This window comes from Xiphophorus couchianus, chromosome 2, assembly GCF_001444195.1.
Source record: "Xiphophorus couchianus chromosome 2, X_couchianus-1.0, whole genome shotgun sequence".
Classification (NCBI taxonomy): domain Eukaryota; kingdom Metazoa; phylum Chordata; class Actinopteri; order Cyprinodontiformes; family Poeciliidae; genus Xiphophorus; species Xiphophorus couchianus.
The window spans coordinates 29,853,331-29,872,765 of NC_040229.1; the positions used below are offsets into that span (position 1 = coordinate 29,853,331).

The window sequence follows — 19,435 nt, forward strand, 5'->3', positions numbered from 1 at the left end:
TTAACGCCATGCTGTTTGTTGTTCTCAGGTTCTAAATTCAATTGCTCATTTCTTAATACAAAAGTTTCTTTTGACTACTTTCATTTCAACAGCAATAACAGAATTTTAATCTGAATCTTCAAAAATGTTCAAATACCAGATGGATGGATTCAACATTTAGTTAATGGGACAGGGATTAAATAGAAATATTTTTCTGTGTGTATTTATATATTTCTTTGTTCCATGCTACTCCAAACCTAAATAAAAGCCCAAATCAATTTCCAATTATTTTGAGAGTGCAGGAACGCTGTATTCTTTCTCATGAAAATATATGGAATCACCTGTCCTCCGAAAGAAGCAACATTATTTCTTTAGGCCAATTTTCTACATCTTCAAATTTCATTACTGTGAGAGCAATAAGCAGAATTGCCTTGAAGATTGAACTGGTTTAAATGCACATATGTTTGTCAAACTGAGGTATGTGTGAAGGGTGTATTCACAATCCCCTTTAATCTAACTCTAGCATATTTGTCTAGAAAGTCCGGTTCGTTAGGTGAGTTATGAATGCGCAATCAAACTCTGATGAGGACCAAAACAGCAAACTCTGGTCCGACTAAAACCGTAGATCACTGTTAGACTGAAGTGAACTCTGACACGGTTCAAATGCATATGTGAACCACTATCTGCTTTTGGAGATAGTGTACCTCTCCAAAAGCAGGAAGTGAACTATAGTGCAAGGCATTCTGGATAAATACAACCAAAACAAAAGCACAAGTCTTATTTATGCTAGTGGGAAAAATAACTAATGATCTTTTATCAAAGGTAAAAGAGAAATCCTACAACTGCTAAAATCTGACACCACTCCATTTTTCTTTACATGTCATGAGGACAGAAGTTGTGCTCATGTCTTCTTCAGAGGTTTTCATGTCGTTTCCTTCAGTGGTTTTTTTGTGCACCGCCACCACTGGCGAGGAGGTGTACAGAGTTTTTAACACTAGGTTTGTTTGACACAGTGCAATTTGAAAGTGAACCACACCACCTGAAAACGGAACAAATGTTGCAACTTTGGTCCCCAATAGAATATCAGGTGTGAAAACACTCTTCACTACCATTTCATCTAAATGATACAGGAAGCCACAGCATGGGCAGCTAGCTGACCCACAGTGGCTTTAGGCCAATATTTTGTTCCCAACACATCTGGAAACTGATAAACCAAACCCTGCAGCAATTTGCTGATTATCTGGAAAAGAAATACATATAATGCCTCCATTCCAAGCCAATGACAGCATAAGCAAGTGACTATTTTCCCAAAGATTACATCACAAGTGAAATATCTAGCAAGCAGAATCTGGCAAGTGACTGAATTGCTGCAATCATTGTGAAAGAAAGAACATAAAATGTCCAATAAAGGGGAGTGAGGTCAAGTAGCACATTAACAATGTCATAACAATGTATCTGAAACCAGAGTGGACAAAGTATCGGATTTAATCATAGAGGCAAGGTTTTGCATCACTTTCACATGACATCAGGCACTATATTTAAAACTGATAAACAAAAGGGAAGTGCGACATGCTAAGACCTCTTTAAAGCCACAGGCGTTGCAACATATTGCTTCCCCCCAGTGGTATTTATACATTTTCTCCCTCCATACTTCGCGACCGCCTCCACAACTTTCTTTCAGTCGTCTCAGTAGGCGCACAGTTGAAACCTCGGGGTGGGCAGCTGGCTCTACATTTGACGCATTTGAGGACAAAAGGGAAACTCCAGATTGTCGTGGTGAGGGCAGCCACCCGTGGCACCGCTCACTGGGGTTCTGGTTGTTTATGGTCAGCACTAATTGCAGGTCAGCAAACTCGCTGAGCTCCAGTAACTCCAGCCGGTACAAAAGTAACCGAGGACTGCGGCACTTTTTTTAAGTAAACAGAGAAACTGTGTCGGGATGAAAACCAACAAGATGTCTCTTTGAAATCTGTGCTGTAAAGGAATGCTCAGCACAAACATAGCAGCCCACATAAGCACTTAAAAAGTTTTAACTTGCATAAATACCCTTACAAGAAACTGAAATTAACATTTTCTCCAGTTCCAACCACATCCTTATTTTTTTCCTCTTTACAAATATTCCATTTGTGTTGGTGTATCATAGAAAAACCAATATAGAAAAAACATGGTCTCTTCCTTTTGCTTTGTGTTGCCTTGAATCATGTCCATGGTTTTTTTCAATGTAAAGCAAAGTATATGGTCTAATTATTGATCAAAAGCTACAGTTTAAGTTAGTCTGTGTTGGTCCTACCATCTCAGTATCTAAGTAACAAACCTACTTAACCAATGCTGTCTTTTGAAGAACGCTGCTCTCATCAAGATGTATAACCTCTTTTCCGAGTCAAATTCTTGCTGATGCAATAACAGTAAATTAACATGTGCTGCTCAACTGGCTGAGATGTTATTGCCAGTAACTGCGGTGTGTGCAAAGTGAAAACTTTGTTAAATAGTAAGGGTTTGTGAATGTTGGAGGGGTATAGTTTGGGGACGCACAGTTTGAGCTTTTCCTAGTGACTAGTGATTTTCATTTTTCTTTGGTCCTCTTCGGTCCAACTTGTGATGATTATGTGGTATTTGTGCCAGCCCTATTAGGTCCACTTTACTCAAACTCTTGTTTGTTTGCCTAGAAAGTTCGTTTTGTTTGGGTAGATATGAACACGCAAACTCTGATGCAGAGCAAAAAACAAACTCTGGCCTGCCTAACAACCTAGATGTCGTCACAGGAAGGTAAACTCTGGCACAGTTCGAATGCATGAAAGCGGTGGTCGCTCCAAAAGTAGGTAGCAAACTAAAGCGCAGGGCATTCTGGGTAATTATAAATGCAAGAGTCTAGCACTAGCGGAGAAAATGGCTTATAGACAAAAGAGAAATTCTACACCTGCTAAATTCTGCCCCTTCTGCATTGTTGTTTAACTTTTGTTAAGGAAATTGCGTTCATGTCTTCTTTGGAGGTTTTGGTGTGATTTCCTTCAGTAGTTCTTGGTGCAGCGTCACCACAGTCAAGGGGGGAAACAGGTTGTTCAAAGGGTTTGGATTGTTTGACACAGTACAGTGTGAAAGTGAACCGCACCAGCAAAAAGTGGAACAAATTTTGGTCCCCAATTGAACCGAGTCTACTGGACGTGTAAAAACACCATTGACAATTGATATTTTTTTGTTCTAAGGATTATAAGAAAAACCTGTTCTTTGCAGTTATAGATACAACAGAAAATGACATCAAAAACTTTACTTGGTTGATGCATTTATAAATGGAAAATAGAAGTAGTGCTGGATACAAGAAAGTAAAATGAGATTTGTCTGCATTTGTCCAACCGTTCTTTAATCAGAGCCATGGCTGACTGACTGCTGAATATATAGATTACCATTTTTGCAGTGACTTTTTATCCCCATTGTGAAATAGTGAAGTGGAGCAGTTTATATCACACATAAAGAAAACCACTAAAACATTTAGAATAAACAAGCAGGGTGTTATTGTTCTTTATTATTACAAATTGTATTTTTACTTAAATGCACAAATGCTAAAGTTTCCTGTGATGTCTACAGAACCTTTCACCATCACAAGTCAATGCAGGTGCTGTACTGGAACACCGGCCCAGAGACGCATATGCTGGCACAAGGCAGAAATATGCATGCCAACATAAATATGTGCATGAATTAGTTCTGTATTTATTTAAATTGTATTTACTCATCAGCAAAAATAGCTCAAGCTGATCTCCTCCTCAATGCAAGAGCAAAAAAAAATAAATAAAAAAACAGGAACATCAGATTTTAGCTTTGATCTCAGCCCAGTTGTGAATTCACCCAGAAGATGAACTGAATAGCAGAGCTTGTTTACCAGCAGTAAGCTTGCTGGCTAGTTTGAGTGCTGCCCCTGTTGCTGTCACTCAACAGTTCTGTGAATCAGAGACCCCGTCACATTCCTCCGGCTCCTCGTTCCTCTTTCCTTCATGGCCCAAACCTCGTGTCTGGATGCCAGTGTCTGGCCAGCTCAGCCACTGGTTATCACAGTCATACACAAAGCAAACAGAAAATCCACAAACCAGTTATTCTCATCCAAATAAGGATGGGCATGTGTTCACTCCTTTCTCACCATTCTCAGACAGATACGTCACACTCCCATTGCAGAACTGATGCAGCTTTGGTATGAGCCCGAATGCCGGTGCCAGGGTCTGGGTTTGTTTTCGTACTAGTACTGTTTTCATTCGATCAAGAAACAAAAAAAGGTACCACCAAAACAAGCAGATGGATGGGGGGAGTCACGGAGTTAAGACGAGCTCTGATCTGTGTGTGCGTGTAGAATGACATGAGAGTGAAAGGATGGACTATGAGTTAGGTAATTGGAGATGCGCTCTCGCTCAGCTGGCTGGCTTGAAAATGGAGTGAGTGTGCAGGTTTAATTCGAATGCCACTGGCAGGATTTATTTCTGGAAAATGGACTTGCTGTGTCAGAAGAGGTCAGGCTCTGGTTTTTATTTACAAGTGTTGAGGTGGCGAACGCCGCGAGGCGTTTTCCCCGCGAATATTGCGTAATGTCCATACCACCTTGAACTGCTGAGCGTCAAACCAACACAATAATGGATAGGAGAGGTTGTCATCATAGTAAGACATAAAAACCAGAATCTCTGTGAATTCAACTTTGGGATGGAATGTTATGAGTCATGATGAGCTGGTTGAAAGATTATAAAACATGAAGGTTTATTGTGTTTGCAATATTAGAGAACGCAATCATAGGTTTACCACACCCTCCAATCCATTGTGGTAGTAACTTAGCAGACTCATCCATCTCTGAAGGTTTTAGCCTCAGACACATTTCTTTTAATTTAGTAAAGCAAAACAATACACTCAAATGGATATATTCAGAAATGTTGGTATGCAAGTTAAAGTAACAATGTTGTTGAAATGTACCAATCACTAGGCCAGAGAACGGAATCAGCCAAATTGTCTTCAAGCGGCTTTATTCTGGGTTCAACGGGTTAAATGTTTAAAAGAGTAAAATAAAATAAAAAAATTATACTTTAAGCACTGCCACCATTTTCAGTCAATAAATTCATTGACCCATTTCAAACCTTCTGATGTCTTTTTTGAGTTTAATAATAATCCTATTAGGGTTAGACATCTTTGTGCATTTAAAAAAAGGCTTTCAAAGACTCAGGTTTTTTTTACAGGTCTGGCAATTGAACATTATCTTTGAATGCAAAAAAAGAGAGTAAAAAATAAATCAATAAATCATGGGCTACTTTGAATTAAAAAAAGACATAAAACATAAAGACTTTAGACAAAGGCAGGAAAGAAAAATTCCAGCCACCTTAGTTTAGTAACACTGTTCTCAATTTCACAGGGTTCAACAGTCGGAGCAAATTGGGCAGAGCAGCTGCCAATGAGGCTGACCGCTGCCAACCTTGTCTCAGATTAAAATGCGAATTTACCCATTGGAATAGTAACTGTCCTCTCATAACAAGCTAGTTGGGATCGGATGCATATAGCTGTAGCTAAACACCTTAACGGATATTTAATTTTATATGAGGTAAGCCTGTTAACATAAAAACTGCTTTAATTGTCTTAGACACCAAAAACTACACGTGTCCTGACTGGATCCCAAAATCAGGTTCCCAATCAAGACGTTTTTCAATGCAATGGGTATCTGGAGTTTGTAGGAGAGCACCTGAAACACTAGTCATTAAATGTTAAGTTTATGAAGAGAGGGATCACGTTCTTCTTTAAGTTTTGTCTAGACAAGGACCTGCACTAAAATGTGTTACAGACAAGTTATTATTGAGTCATATCAAAACAGAGTAAAATTGGTGACATTAGTTTTTCTAGTCATTACACGACATCAACTGTGCCAAAATGCTGAAGTGTTGAAGATTTTAGGAATGTACACTGTATTGATTATGGCCAACAATTGTACTGACTACTGGCTGTCCTTAAAGGACTTGGATTGGTATTGATGACAAAAATATCCTGGTTGAGTTCCAAAATTGTTTGCAAATACCGTTTAAAAAACAAATTTCTCCTTTTCTTCAAAAATTTGAATTTCTGATAGTATTTTAATTTAGTAACCAACTCTAGAATAAAAATGTATTTTATGTTAACAGTCTGTACAGTCAGATTAATAGAACTGCAGTCGTTCATAAATACACACTGCTTCTGAAGACTAGCTTGTGTGCAATGTTATCCAAGTTCCCAAGAGGGATTCAACAATAAAAGATAAAGAATAAATCTATCTTTACAGTTGCTAACATTTTGAGAACAATATTTGCATTGATTTGTGAAATAACTAAAGATTTTCAACAATTTTGTCCATCAAGTCTCAGATTGAATCACTAGCAACACAGAACTGTAGCACTTTGCCTGCAGGCACTGGGCAGCCAATGAAACTGGAAACCCGATTCATCTGCAGATTTCAATCTCTCTAAAGATTGTTAACTCTCTTTTTGGAGCCTATCGTCCTCTGCAGCCCTAGGAAATAAACCGTGCAAGCTCTGAGACCAGCTACGATTGCAAAACTCTGAATAGCAACATTGCTTTCTTTTCTACATTGCACAAGGATAGAAAAGCTGATTCTAGCTCCTACCATTTCCTTTTATCTGCTAATAAAGCTTGTCACTGGTCTTTTACAAAACATTTGTCCTGACTTAATAATCTGACAATATCCTGGTCTTACTCCTCTACTATTTGTAGGATACTTAGGAAAAATACAAAATACCAAGACTGGAAGGCAAAGTTGAAGCACAAGGAATCTTCAAAAGTAACCTCTGTTTTTTAAAGTCTATTTAAAGAAAAGTGGGTATATAAAAGACATTCCTCCCAAGGTCCTCATATTTATTGCCGATATAGAAAGGTCCTGTAGGTTTTTCCATAACCAAAAGCAAAAGCTGATCCCCACTGACAGGGTTCACATCAATCAACAATTAAGTAGACATTAGTGAGGCATAATAGGGCCTCTTACAAGCAGAGAAACAGGTGAGAGGTCTGGAAGACGTCAACAATAAAACGGGCTTACATCACTGCTGGCTCCTGTTTCAAGATTGCTTTTTGAACTCTACAGGACAAAACATGGAGGCAGGGAGCGTTTATCTCATGTTGAGTACTGCAATGCATTTAAAACCAATCATTAAACTACTGGGTGCAGCAGCTTCAGATTATAACCTACCACTGTGATTTAAACAGTAGCTTATTTTTTAAAGATATTGAAGCAGGAAACACACAACTGAGAGAAAAGACAAAACTGGCATTGGGTTGAAATGCAGGAAGTAGTTAGACGTCATATCACATCAAGAGGTGTTTGAATGACAGAGAACAATATTAGGTTCAGTCTCATCCAAAAGGCTTTCTGGGTAACTTTGCTTGTAGCATTCACCATTTCACATCTGAACAGTTTTGCCTTCTATGTTTAAAAATAGAAAAGCATATGTGAAATCTTTAAGTATTCTCGTTAAAAAATCATTTATAGAGATGCAACCTTTTCTCTTTTTGTGTAAAGCTTTGGCCTGTCGATAATGAATTTAGATTTTATTTTCTCTATATGGATTATCTTATTGTTATGAACAGCAGCATTTTTTGGTTTCTTATCATTATTTATAAAAGGATCAAAAGCATTTGCACACAGTGTGCTGTAATTTGTTAAGCCGTGCAGTTATCTGCTTAAAGTCTTGCTCTCTCTCACCCTTTTGCAGTCTGAATGACTCAATAAATATTTGGATGTGTGTAAAGAAAACAGTTTCCTTTCAAATGTATATTTCTAATCTTCCTCTGACTTCCTTTTTAGAAACCTCTAGGCTAACGGTGTTTTCTTTCTGTTGTTACCACATTCTGTTAGATCTTATGATTGATTCACCAACCAACATACAGGATTTTCAGGTTTATTATCAAATATTCACATACCAAGGCACATCTAGCTCAAAATGATTTGATCGATATGTCATTGATGCATCTCTAATTATGTTCACTGTTAGCTAACTTCTGACCATCCTTGAGGCGCTGCACCAACAAAGTCAACCAATTACAAACTCACTTTAACACTTACTGAGCAATCAGAGCATCACCAGCTCAGTTATTAATTCAAACATGCTGAAACGTTGCACCTAACACTGAACGACTAATGTAAATGCATGTAATTTAAACAAACATTTGGTTAATGTCTAGTTTGAGCAATGTTCTATGACAATGGCTAAAGGAAATAACAGGCCAAATGTTTCCACCGAGATAATGTTGAGTTTACTTAATTTATGGTTCCTAAGATTTTTAAGGTACCAGAGCTGAACACATTGGCCACAAGCCTAATACATTGACATTTTCAAGGTCAGGCCTTAGTTAACGGCTTATCAGCAACGCCAGAGCCCTTAATTTTCCTAATAATCACTGTTTACACAGTCAACAATCCCTATAAAGGTCAACCAGACCTATTGTAGACATGAATAAATTGGCAAGGGGGAATATACAGCAATCAGAAACACCATTAAAGGAATAAATTGATGGAAATGAGATGCTGATCAATAACAACTGATGTCTGGTTGGTCAAAAACAAAGTGTTTGGCTTGTTCAAAATAAGTAATAGCATTCATATAACTGTCCGGCCTCCACCAGAACAACAACTCACCACAGAAGCTCTTTTCACAAAACAGCTCTCGCTCAATGCTGGTAAAAAAGGTGGCCTTTTTTGCTCACAGCTTCTTCCCTTCAGAGGTGCTTCAGCTCACCAACAAATGTAAAGGGAATGAAGGTGCTGCATTGTTCACCTACCACTTCACACCTACTTCCCAAATTGACTCCAACTTATCAAAGCCAGGTGAACTTTCACCCTAATTCTGTTGATAAAATGTGGCATTAATGCACACGGAAAGCTCTTGGTGTGAAAGTGTTGCGTTTATCTGATGAATATGAACCTGAACGGTCATGTCAGGTCATGTGCGTACATGTAAAAAGTCAATCTGATTCCCTAAAAACAAAACATTTCACTTAAGTCTCGACACGTACCTTCCCGCATGAATTAAGGACAGACCGATGTTCCTAAACAACAACAAAAAATAGCTCTGCCTTGATGCTCTCCCTTGATTGCAAGCAGAACTGAGTTCATTTAAAAGATGGCCTCCAGCCCAAACTGTACTTTATCAAGCATGCTGACCTTCAAAAGCACCTAAAGTTGTTTGAGGGCTGTTTTGTTGCAGAGCAACAAATATACCAAATCCTTGGTGTAAACAGAGCGTGACGTTACAGTCAGCCTCTGGCCTTTGGAAAAACTGAGCTTGTAGAGTCGAAATCTCTCAGTCAGTCATGTAAATATGTAAAACCTGGTTTGGATTCCAACAAGTTAAAACAGTTTTTCATGTTTTGCTTAAAAGTTCTCAACAGCTCCTTTAAAATGCCTCATATCCTACTTTGATGAATCATTTTAAAGTTTTATCTACCTCTCAAGTGTACGATTCAACATGAAAACAAATAGTTTGGGAGAAAATGTAAAAATTAAACGAGCTGCAACAACCAAATTGTACAGGGTTGGATCCCCTTAAGCTAATACTTTGTTGAAATGCTTTTTAGTTCAATTCCAGCATTTAGTCTGTCAACACCCCAAAACAGATGGATTTGACTAGGCTGTTAGAAAACTTTAATTTTTCTGGTATTAAATAATTAATGTGGCTGTATCCTTTAAATCACTGTTGAACTAGTGTTTACGACTTTATCCACCTACAAAACATTTTATTCCGTCTGAAGAAAAGTAACCCCATATCATGGTGCTACCACCAATCTGTTCTTTGGGTGAAGTGCTTTTATATTTTAAAACTTCAACACATATTAAGATTACTTTAATCCCACAAGAGATTTCTGATGTAATCTTAATCTGCCTTAGGTGCTGCGCTGTAAAAAAAAATGAGCCTGTGATCAAGCAGATTTCAACTAATACATTAAGTAAAATATAATTAATGTAATTACCTTTTTAACTTTGTGGCAGTTGTTCATTTAAATCTTAATTAAAACTGTCTAATCCAGTTTTAGGGTCAAGACTGATATTCCTAAACAACAAAATCTACTGGTTCTAGTGAAATAAAACAAAATAATTTAGCTTTATTTCATTTTAATTTATGTTGATACATTTATCCAGTTTCTAAGTGAAAAGCTCTTCCTGTGAAAGTGCTCCTTTGTTGCAGTTGGAGGACATCAAGTCCCATAACATTAAATTAAGTTAAATTAAATGAATTTTTATGATTAATTTATATAAAGGATTGTACTTTTTTCTCCAACTTAATTGATTAACCAATTTAGATTTTCTATTTGAATATACTTAAATTAAATTCCTAAATGTAACTTGTATAAATTGCGTAAATTTAGCTCAACTCCAAACGCAGTGATTTGGTTGTAATGTGTTGTCTTAATTTTATTGAGTAGATTTGGGGTATTCTTTTTTGCAGTGTTGGTTACATTTAATACATTAGGTTAAACAAAGAGTAAATAAAAGAAATCTAACTTTTTAACTTAGCTTGTCTTTAAATACACTCATGTTAATGGAATCTACAACAAAAATAACTATAATCACTGAGATCAAGAGAAATTATGTAATATCTTCCAAATGTTAATATTAAAAATAACTAAATGTGGCTCCCAGTATTGCAGTAATGAATTATAGAAATGTCAAGAATAAACATGGAATTGATTTAAAGAAAAAAACACCACTGCAGTCAACATGTTTAGTCTGCATGGTAATGTGAACGTCACATTGAGGCTTGGTATCTGACATTTTACAGAAAATTTGTTTGGGATGCAGCTGTGAGAGAGGGATCACTTTTCTACTGAAGAGTGTGCAGTGCAGCTCATGCTCTGAAATCTAATATCAGCCACGGCTTTTTTATACTTCTTGCATTAAAGCAGAATGACGTCAGATGAAAAAGATAAACAGACTGCTATTACTGTTGTAATGCAAGCAGATAATGGCCCAACAAATAACTGATACACAGAATTATTTGATCTTTCTCATGCATTTTGCAAATCACAGCCCAATGATTGTTGCTTTGAAACATTGGGTGGTGAGAAAACTATTCACTCAGAAAAAAAGACGGTAAAATCTACACATCTAGAACAACAAACTGTTTGCAGAAATATGAAACTCATCTTGAGGGTTTTCTAAATGATAGATATCTAGATATGATAAATGCTAGAAAAATGAATTATTTAAAGATACTAATTTGCATCAAAATCGATAATATATAAACTCATTAACATTTGCCTAACTTGTTGCATTTCTTCCAGCCAATCTTCAACAAGGAAAGACATGCTGAAGGATGCCACATGCTAGCTGCGCTAATGCTACATGCTAACATAATATCTGAGAACAACTTAAAATGGTCAGGTAGGCTCCTGTATCTGCAACAGTGATAAATGTTTGGGGGTTTTTTTTCCTGTTTTGCACAACCATCCCACCACTTTCAGATTCTCACTGTGGGCAAATAAATAAATAAAAAAACTTTGTTTGCATAAGATATTTTGTCCAAAGGAGTGATTTATTTTAGTGACCATGTTTCGACAAGGAATAGTGACAAACTAAAGTGCTTTGGAGTTATTCTTTTGCTAGTAAAAACTATTTCAATAAACAAAACTAAATAAAGGAAAATCTAACTGAGTTTCACACCATATGGGAAAACCTCTGCAGCCGGTCACACATCAAATTAATCCACTATCACACAAAAAGACCCTGAGCTTCATGCCGAGATGCAATTAAATAGACTCTGAAACTGAAATGAATTAATAAAATAAACAATAACAACTGAGAGAATTTGGTACTTTCATGCCACTTTAGATAAATAATGCAGTTTGTACATGCTGTGCAGCTCGTTAGCTCAAGATACAGTAATTAAGAGAATTTGAAAAGAATGTTTTGTAAATGTTTAGTAAAGCAGTCAGAGTAGAGGTCTCTTGTTTGAAATGTTATTCATAAGTGACTGGTTCAAGCTGATTAGTGTGCTCTTAACCGAAATAAATTACAAAAAATGTCGAATCAGTCCATTCAAATTAGACTCTTGGGTGCACCATTTAGTTGTCACATCATCAGTGTTTTGTCAAGTAATTAAAAATTAAAAGAGTTGGAATATGTCTTTTGCTGAAAACTGGCAAAAATGTTCTCTTATATAAAAAGCATTGTTGAGCTAACTGGTTGATGATTTTCTTTTTACGTCTTGAAGGACCGAATGTTGAACATTTCTATGTTCTTCTACTCCATCTCAACATCAACATCAGTGCCACAAGAAAACCTAAACCCTAAGTGATAGGCTTTGGAGTGCCCAACTGAATGCATGATTTCTGCAGGTTTTAGCAACTGAAATTTAAGACTTTTTAAGACCTTTGCTTTTTTTTTCTAGACCAAAAAAAAACACTTTTTTAAACATTTTTCGTACATTCCTCATAGAAATGCACAAACTTCGTCCAGCCAGCTGGCAAAACATGTGCACTTCAGCTAACTAGCTTCTTTTGCATTTGTCAAGGTTAACTAACATAACTAGCTTGGCAAGGGTATGTTAGCAATGAGTCACAAAGATGTCTGCATGTGGCTCAAACATTTGCCTGATAGAAAAGTCTGGCGAGAAAAAGATTATATACAATATACAATTAAGTAGTCCTGCCAAAACTAAATTTAAGACCTGAGTTTAACATATTTAAGGCCAAAATACCTTTTGCTATTCTTTTAAGATATTTTAAGGCCTTAATTTCCATGAATTTAAGACTTTCTCAGGATTTTCTAGGATCCACGGACAACCTGGAAAGGTGAATTACAAATTCAGGAAATACAAAATGTCCTGAAATGTTCTGTTTCAACAGACAATCTCTTCCTGTCAAATTTCATGGTGAAAAATAAAAAACAAAGCAATGCACCTAAAAAAAAAAGAGGCCATAACTGTTCTGTTTACAACAAACACCCAGATAACCACAAAACACAATCTTCCTGTTGCTCACCACAAGAATGAAAGGTATGTTCCCCACTCAGAGATGTAGGAAACTCTCCAACAAATATTTGGCCCACAAGGCTCCCGGGACGAGCATTCAGAGGACAATTACCATGAGGCAAACCCGGATTTGCTGCAAATCCCACTAAAGCCTTTTTCCGAGCGCAGGTGAAGCAGTATTGCTGACAGAGACCTAACAGCTACTGTCTCCGTCCACTTGCCAGTAAGTAAAAACAAGAACTGAACACTACAGGCCGACACGAACAAACAAAAGGAGAGCTCGTTTATCATGAGCACACAGGGTGCTTTGAATGAGCCGAGGCTCGGGGCGCTAATGTACTTAAACTTTCAGTGACCTGTACTTGTGACACTTAGTACTAATGAACGTTTTACTTGAGCCAGAATACTTAAAAAAAAAAAAAAAAAAAAAAAAAAAACAAGCAACAGAAGCTGCAACTTCATGGTTATCGGAGAGAAAGACAGGCTCCATCAAAAGGTTTGCGATTTCATTTGAATGTTAATTGTTACAGCTTCAAATTTGCTAAAGTTTCCTACATTAATTTGAAAATCATTCATCCTCCATCTTCTTTTTTTAGGTAAACATAGAATAATGAAATGGTATAGCCTGCTTTATTACCTTGGTCTTGGTTTCTATTTAGAAGGGATCTGCAAATGTACAGTTCATAAATTTGAAATTTCATTTAATTGACTGATTAGAGATTGGCAGATCCAGACTTAAAAAAAAAATATATATATATATGTTTTATATGGCACCATTTTCAGCATATGAATGCAGAAACTACCAGGATGTACCTTGATGCATTTTTTGAGCTTATTTAAAATCATATTTAAAGACATATGAACAGGCTCTCTGTAGTTGCCCAGAGCAAATCAGTGCTTCATCGACATGATTTCTTGCCATTATTGCACACTGTATAGGTCACACTGAAGTGTATAAAAACACAGTGGACACTTGGACTTCAGTCAGGGGTAGTTTCTCTTTTTTCATTAGATGTGTTCCTATCAACCTGTGATGGACGCCCAGGTTGATAGGGCATCCATCACACACTATCAGTGGCAGACTATTTAAAACTTCGAGCATCGTTTCTTTTAAATTATGAGTTCTCCACCTTGTTCTTGCTGTTGTAGGATTAATGATGTCTGAAACTTCTTGGAAAACAAATATTACTGAAGAACATCTTGCTTCCATTTGTTGAGCCTTTTTTTTTTTTTAGAACTGATCTGGAGTTTAACTACATTTCTTCATTTTCCTCTGCTTCAATCGTCACAAAGCTAAAGGGTGATGATTTCCCACACAAAGTGAAACTGGATTATTTCCATGATTGGTAAATTATTACATCAGTTAAAGACAGAGGAGAAATGAGGACGAACGTGGTGAAAACTCTGTATGTAAGCTCCTTCCACTATTCTAACAAAAAGTCCACAGAGAAAAATCCTTGCCACGCATTGAGGGTATGACTTCAGGTTTAAAGAATAACAGGAAACTTGGTTTTGCATGACAAGACAGTTTTTCCATCCCTGAACATTTTCTCATCCAACGATGCCCGCTTACCACAGCTACTGGTAAGCTGTGGGATTTCAACAACTAAAAAGCACTGAAAATACCTGATCAATATTGAATTGAATTATATGTTTAACTCGATTCTCCATCTATTCGTCGTCCATTCATCATGGATTTGACGAAGCAGCAAAACATGCCAGTAGTCAACGTCAAGACATGCTTGCAATATTTTACAAGGTGAATATATGATTATAATTGTCCCATTCGAGATGTTAAAGTTGGTAGTTCCCAAAATTTCAATTTGTGTTTGCTCTGTGAGAGACATTTTGGCTTGCAGGTTTAAAAATTGCTATGGAAGTCACAGTCAAGCATCATGGGTTATAAGAAGTGAGGCACGTGACGAAATAAATGTTTTGTGTCAAGGCTATTGTGTGCAAATTCATGATGGTTATCGGTATCATCTTCGTTTTATCAGAATACATTTCAAAATACACAGAGTGGTAGTAGTAGTATCCGTTCAGTTCAGTTCCTTTATAGTCCTCAAAGGGGGAAATCTGTTTTGCAGCCAGGCATTTTCAAACATACAGAACAACATAAAAGCGGATTGACAATGTTAAACAGACGAAGCATACAAGCACAAATTCAGAAGTATATAAAAAGGGAATTATAACTCACAGATTTAGGGACCTGATTGCTGTGGGAACAAAAAGGTTTTTCTATCTGCTGCTTTTAATCGCAGAAGCCTAACTACTATTATTATAAAGGTTTGAAGGACGTCCCGCCCTTAGCAGGTAATGAAATGGGAATACCAATCCTGTCTACTTCTGAAAATCAGCCATTGCCATGACGATAATTATGCGTTATTGAAAGATTGGAGGATTAATACCTGAACACCAATTACAAATTAAAAAATGCAAACATTTTAAAAAGACTTAAATAAATAAGCACTGCTTAGCCTGGTGAGGGCACAAGTAAAGTCTGGTGGCCCGCCAGGCTTATAATATACTGGGGGAAACCCTGCGATATATCAAATCTCAATCGCCATTGCAGTATCAGTGTAGGCAATATTGCAATTGGAAAGGAGTGTTTTTATATACAAAGTGTCAGATAATTACATAATACATAGCCATGACATTTCCTTGACATATTCTTAAACCCCTCAACCTCCTTCACATTATGTTTTTCTTTAGCGGCTAAGATGTTGCAGTTAAAACGCGATGTTTTACCATCGACATGTGGCAGGAAAATTGAGGTAAAGTAGTTGCAGTTAAATATGTTCCTGATTTCATGCAGCCTAAAATATAACCATTAAAACCACTATCATTTCATCCCAAATACTAATAAAGTAGTTTGTCCTTAAAGGAAATATTTTTAAAATATATAAATAAGCAGGATTACCCAATATTAGAATCGGCAGGTTTAGACTCCAAAGGTAATTGGTGTCAGCCAGATCAGCTGGCTTCAACATTATTGCTGCTGGTTGTATTTATTAATGAAGAAGTTCAGATAAATTAAAGAAGTAGCATCAAATCTGACGACGACGAATAAACACGGGATGAAAATAATGAAAGTATGACTAGATTAAACCAATACTAACCTGGCAGGTGTCGGTTCCGATGGCTCCCTGTCTATAACTCCAGTAAAACAGCATGGAGAGCCTGCTGACATGCAACCATTACCACTCCCCGTTAAAGACCCCAGCTTGGGCAAAACTAACTCCGGCTTTGCCCGGCCCATTTAGTAAACAGAGAGCAGTCAAGAGTTTGGTGTTAGCTCTTTACCCAACCCGGTGTTCTCGAACCGAGCCCCTCAGTATTTAGCCTTACTTACTGAAACTCCTGACAGCAGCAGCAGCAGCTAAACGTCGCAGTCGGGTAAAAACCGGACTGGCTGAAAACATCTCGCATCCCTGAGTGTCGGAAACCCCGAGCAGCTTGACGTTAGAGCCGCTCGGAAACACACGGCTCCCCTCAGATGTACGAGCTGGAACTTGCATCCGTAATAATTAAATAAAAAAAAACTGGCCAGACTTTGTGACCGAGACACTTTCAGTGAGAGAGAAAAGGAAAGAAAGCCCGGGCTAACTTTTCCTTACCTCGCCTCGCGCCTCCTCGTCGCCACCGCTCCCACTACTTGGTCATAATAAATAAATCCGGGTCCTGACGAGCCGTGACGTCCCCGCAGAAAAACACCCCTAAGAAACCCGGGAGCGAGCGGCTGAACTCCAACTGGAGTCCGTGGGTTCGCCCTGCGTGGCTCCTGCAAAGCTCGCAGCGCAGCGGTTTCTTTTTTTCTTCTTCTTCCACGGAGGTGATGCGGGAGCGCGCGCAGCGGAGAGATTGGGCCAGCCAGAAGGAGGCGTGCACGCGCAGTTTCAAAGTGACGCCGAACTGAACTGGCTTCAAAATCCAAACTGTGTGAGACGAGCCTCACATTGTGCATAGTGTGAGCATTACTTCTGATTTCACTCGGTTATTTTTAACTGTTCACCTGCAGCTAGCAGAGCTGACAGGACACATACAAGATGATGTCTCCCTTCCCTTGAAAATTACATGACATTGGTGATACACTTAGAAGCTATCATCATTTGTTTTGTACATTTCAAGGCAAAGATAAAATGTATTTTCTACATACCTCACTACAAATTACCTGTACTAACATTCATTACCCTAAAACAGGGTGTCAGACTCATCTTCGTTTTGGGACAAATCAAGATCATGAATGCTCCAAAATGGCCGGTTGTGCCAAAATGTATTGATAAAAGATGTTCACAAACTTAAAAATATAAATGAATTCTTAAAGTTAAATAATATTATTGAACATCTTCTCAGTCCCTCCAAGATTTCATGATTCTTTTTTGTGTTTGCAATAAAAATCTAAGTATTTGTGGTACTAGTTTGGGAACATTTACGCTCATTTATGACGGTAAATGTGACTTTGTACAGATCATGGACTGTAATCTGTCATCATTTAAGACTGAGGCAGCTGTTTACAAGTAAGAACGTTTCTGACAATTTTTGAGAAAAATCTGCAATCAACTCACAGTTATTAGTGCAATTTGCTGATTTTGTGTGGATTTCCAGGATAATTCTCAAGAAACTGGAGGAACTGATATAATTTGGCAGTAAACAGATAAAAGCTACACTGATTTGATTGGTAACACAATATTTAAGCACACTTAGTGTTTAGTCTAGAATCTAAAGGGCCACATAAAAAGCTATGGCGGGACAGATTTGGCCCACGGGCCTTGAGTTTGACACATGTGCCCTAAAATATTATTTGTGAAAAAATGCCAAATGAATAAATACCAACAAAAAAAAAATCCTACTAACACAGCTAAACATTTTTAAAAGTTTGTTACATTCACTATAAATGATGGTGGGTGTGAAGTAAGAAAAACCAAATGCTGAAACTGGATGAAAAAGATCTTTTTCTCTAATATTTTATAATTTAATATATTTACTTATTGTGAACAGGATATGTGTCACATTATATCTGCAAAAAACCTTTAAAATTATTTAGAAATATAGAATTTTACAACACAAATTACACAAAGTAAAAGAAACAATTTTGGACCTAAGACCGTACCCTGGGGAACCCCACAAGCATGGTGAATATACACAGAGCAGTTCAGGCATTAGTAGCTTAAATCTTAAGTCAATCTGACTTAGCTCGTTTAGAATTAGAGCAACAACAGTCAGCAATCCCTCGGACGAGGAATCATTGCAGTTGCTTTTCTGTTTTGGAATATCACTCTGTAACTCGCTGTGGCATTTTCACAGCCCTCTCATCCATTTCCTACCATTGCATTTGTTCACAGGAAGTTACGGAGGCTCACTTCAAAGTAGAAACTTTATGTCAGTCAGTCTAATTTATTCAAATCCTTGTTTGTTTGGTGGGGGGGACACAGTGTATATAAGCAGGGAGTAAACGTATGCACAGCACAAAGCCGCAGTGAGAGTGTGTCTGTGACGCTTATTAAAAAGCGTCGAGTGCAGCCCGACCGACAATAATGCGTTCGGTGAGGGATAAATGAGCACTGGAAAAAGGAAATCACTTCCCTCAGCTGCCCCGGGGGTTTCTGTGGGAAAATGCCGTGATCTGAATTAATCACAAATAAAAACTATTCTTTCGAAGATTTTTGTTTTTAAGTATCACAAGTGAATTAAAGCGCCATCCTTTAAAATGTGAACGTTTACAAAAAAAGCTGACAGCGGCTTTGTGGTGAGATCTGCAGCCTTTGCCGATGGCGGTTTCCCCAAAGAACAAAAGTTATCATGTGTGACGACTTCTCAAGCCACCTTCCAAGAAAGACAGAATCCTTGGTGAGAGGAACCTGAAGGCCTCACATCCTGAGATGAGGAGGAGGAGGAGGAGGAGGAGGAGGAGGAGCTGAGCCAGACGTCGACACGTGGGATTGAGTCAAGTTTTTTTTCCCCCCCCTACATTCCAGGCATTGTTGTCCCCCTCCTCACTGCCGAAGCCAAGGATTTTCCAAGTGTGGAGGAGTGAAATAATGAAGGAAGATGACTACTGTTTCCTTTTTTCTTCACCAGGCAAAGATCATTTCAGTTATTCCTCAGCTGAAAACGTACAAACAGATGGGTGTGCTTAAATAAAACCACCTTGCAAAAGGGTTCTTACCCCTTAAACTTGTTCGTATTTTGACATGTTACAGCCATGTAAAGTCTGTATGTTACACAGATTTTTTTATTATAGACCTACACAACATAGTGCATAAATGTTAAGTGGACCGAAAGTGATAATAAAACTCTGTAAAGTCTGGCCCACATTGTTAGTTCTAGACATCAAATCAAGGCTAAAAACCCAATTTGTTTTAGTTGCTGTTGATTAATAAACTGGAACACTAATCAAAATGTTTGATGTATATTTGCTGAAGGATTTAGGTTACATTTGACAGTCAACTGCTTGTTTCATAATTGCTTACTGTTATGCTTTTATGACC

The 19,435-nt window shown here is 37.6% G+C and overlaps 1 protein-coding gene across 5 annotated transcripts in view; it reads right to left on the reverse strand.

The window, feature by feature from the left end:
* The window catches only part of peak1 (pseudopodium-enriched atypical kinase 1), a 95,175-nt gene extending 78,384 nt beyond the window's left edge, over positions 1-16,791 (reverse strand). For 3 of the 5 annotated variants that reach the window (XM_028033484.1, XM_028033452.1, XM_028033467.1), the window contains exon 1: positions 16,565-16,791. The gene's annotated coding sequence lies outside the window, so the exon portion shown is untranslated. Of the gene's footprint in view, positions 1-16,066; positions 16,278-16,299; positions 16,531-16,564 lie in introns of those variants that run through there. The other 2 variants (XM_028033476.1, XM_028033459.1) reach the window with 2 other exon arrangements.
* Between the last annotated feature and the right edge of the window lie 2,644 nt (positions 16,792-19,435).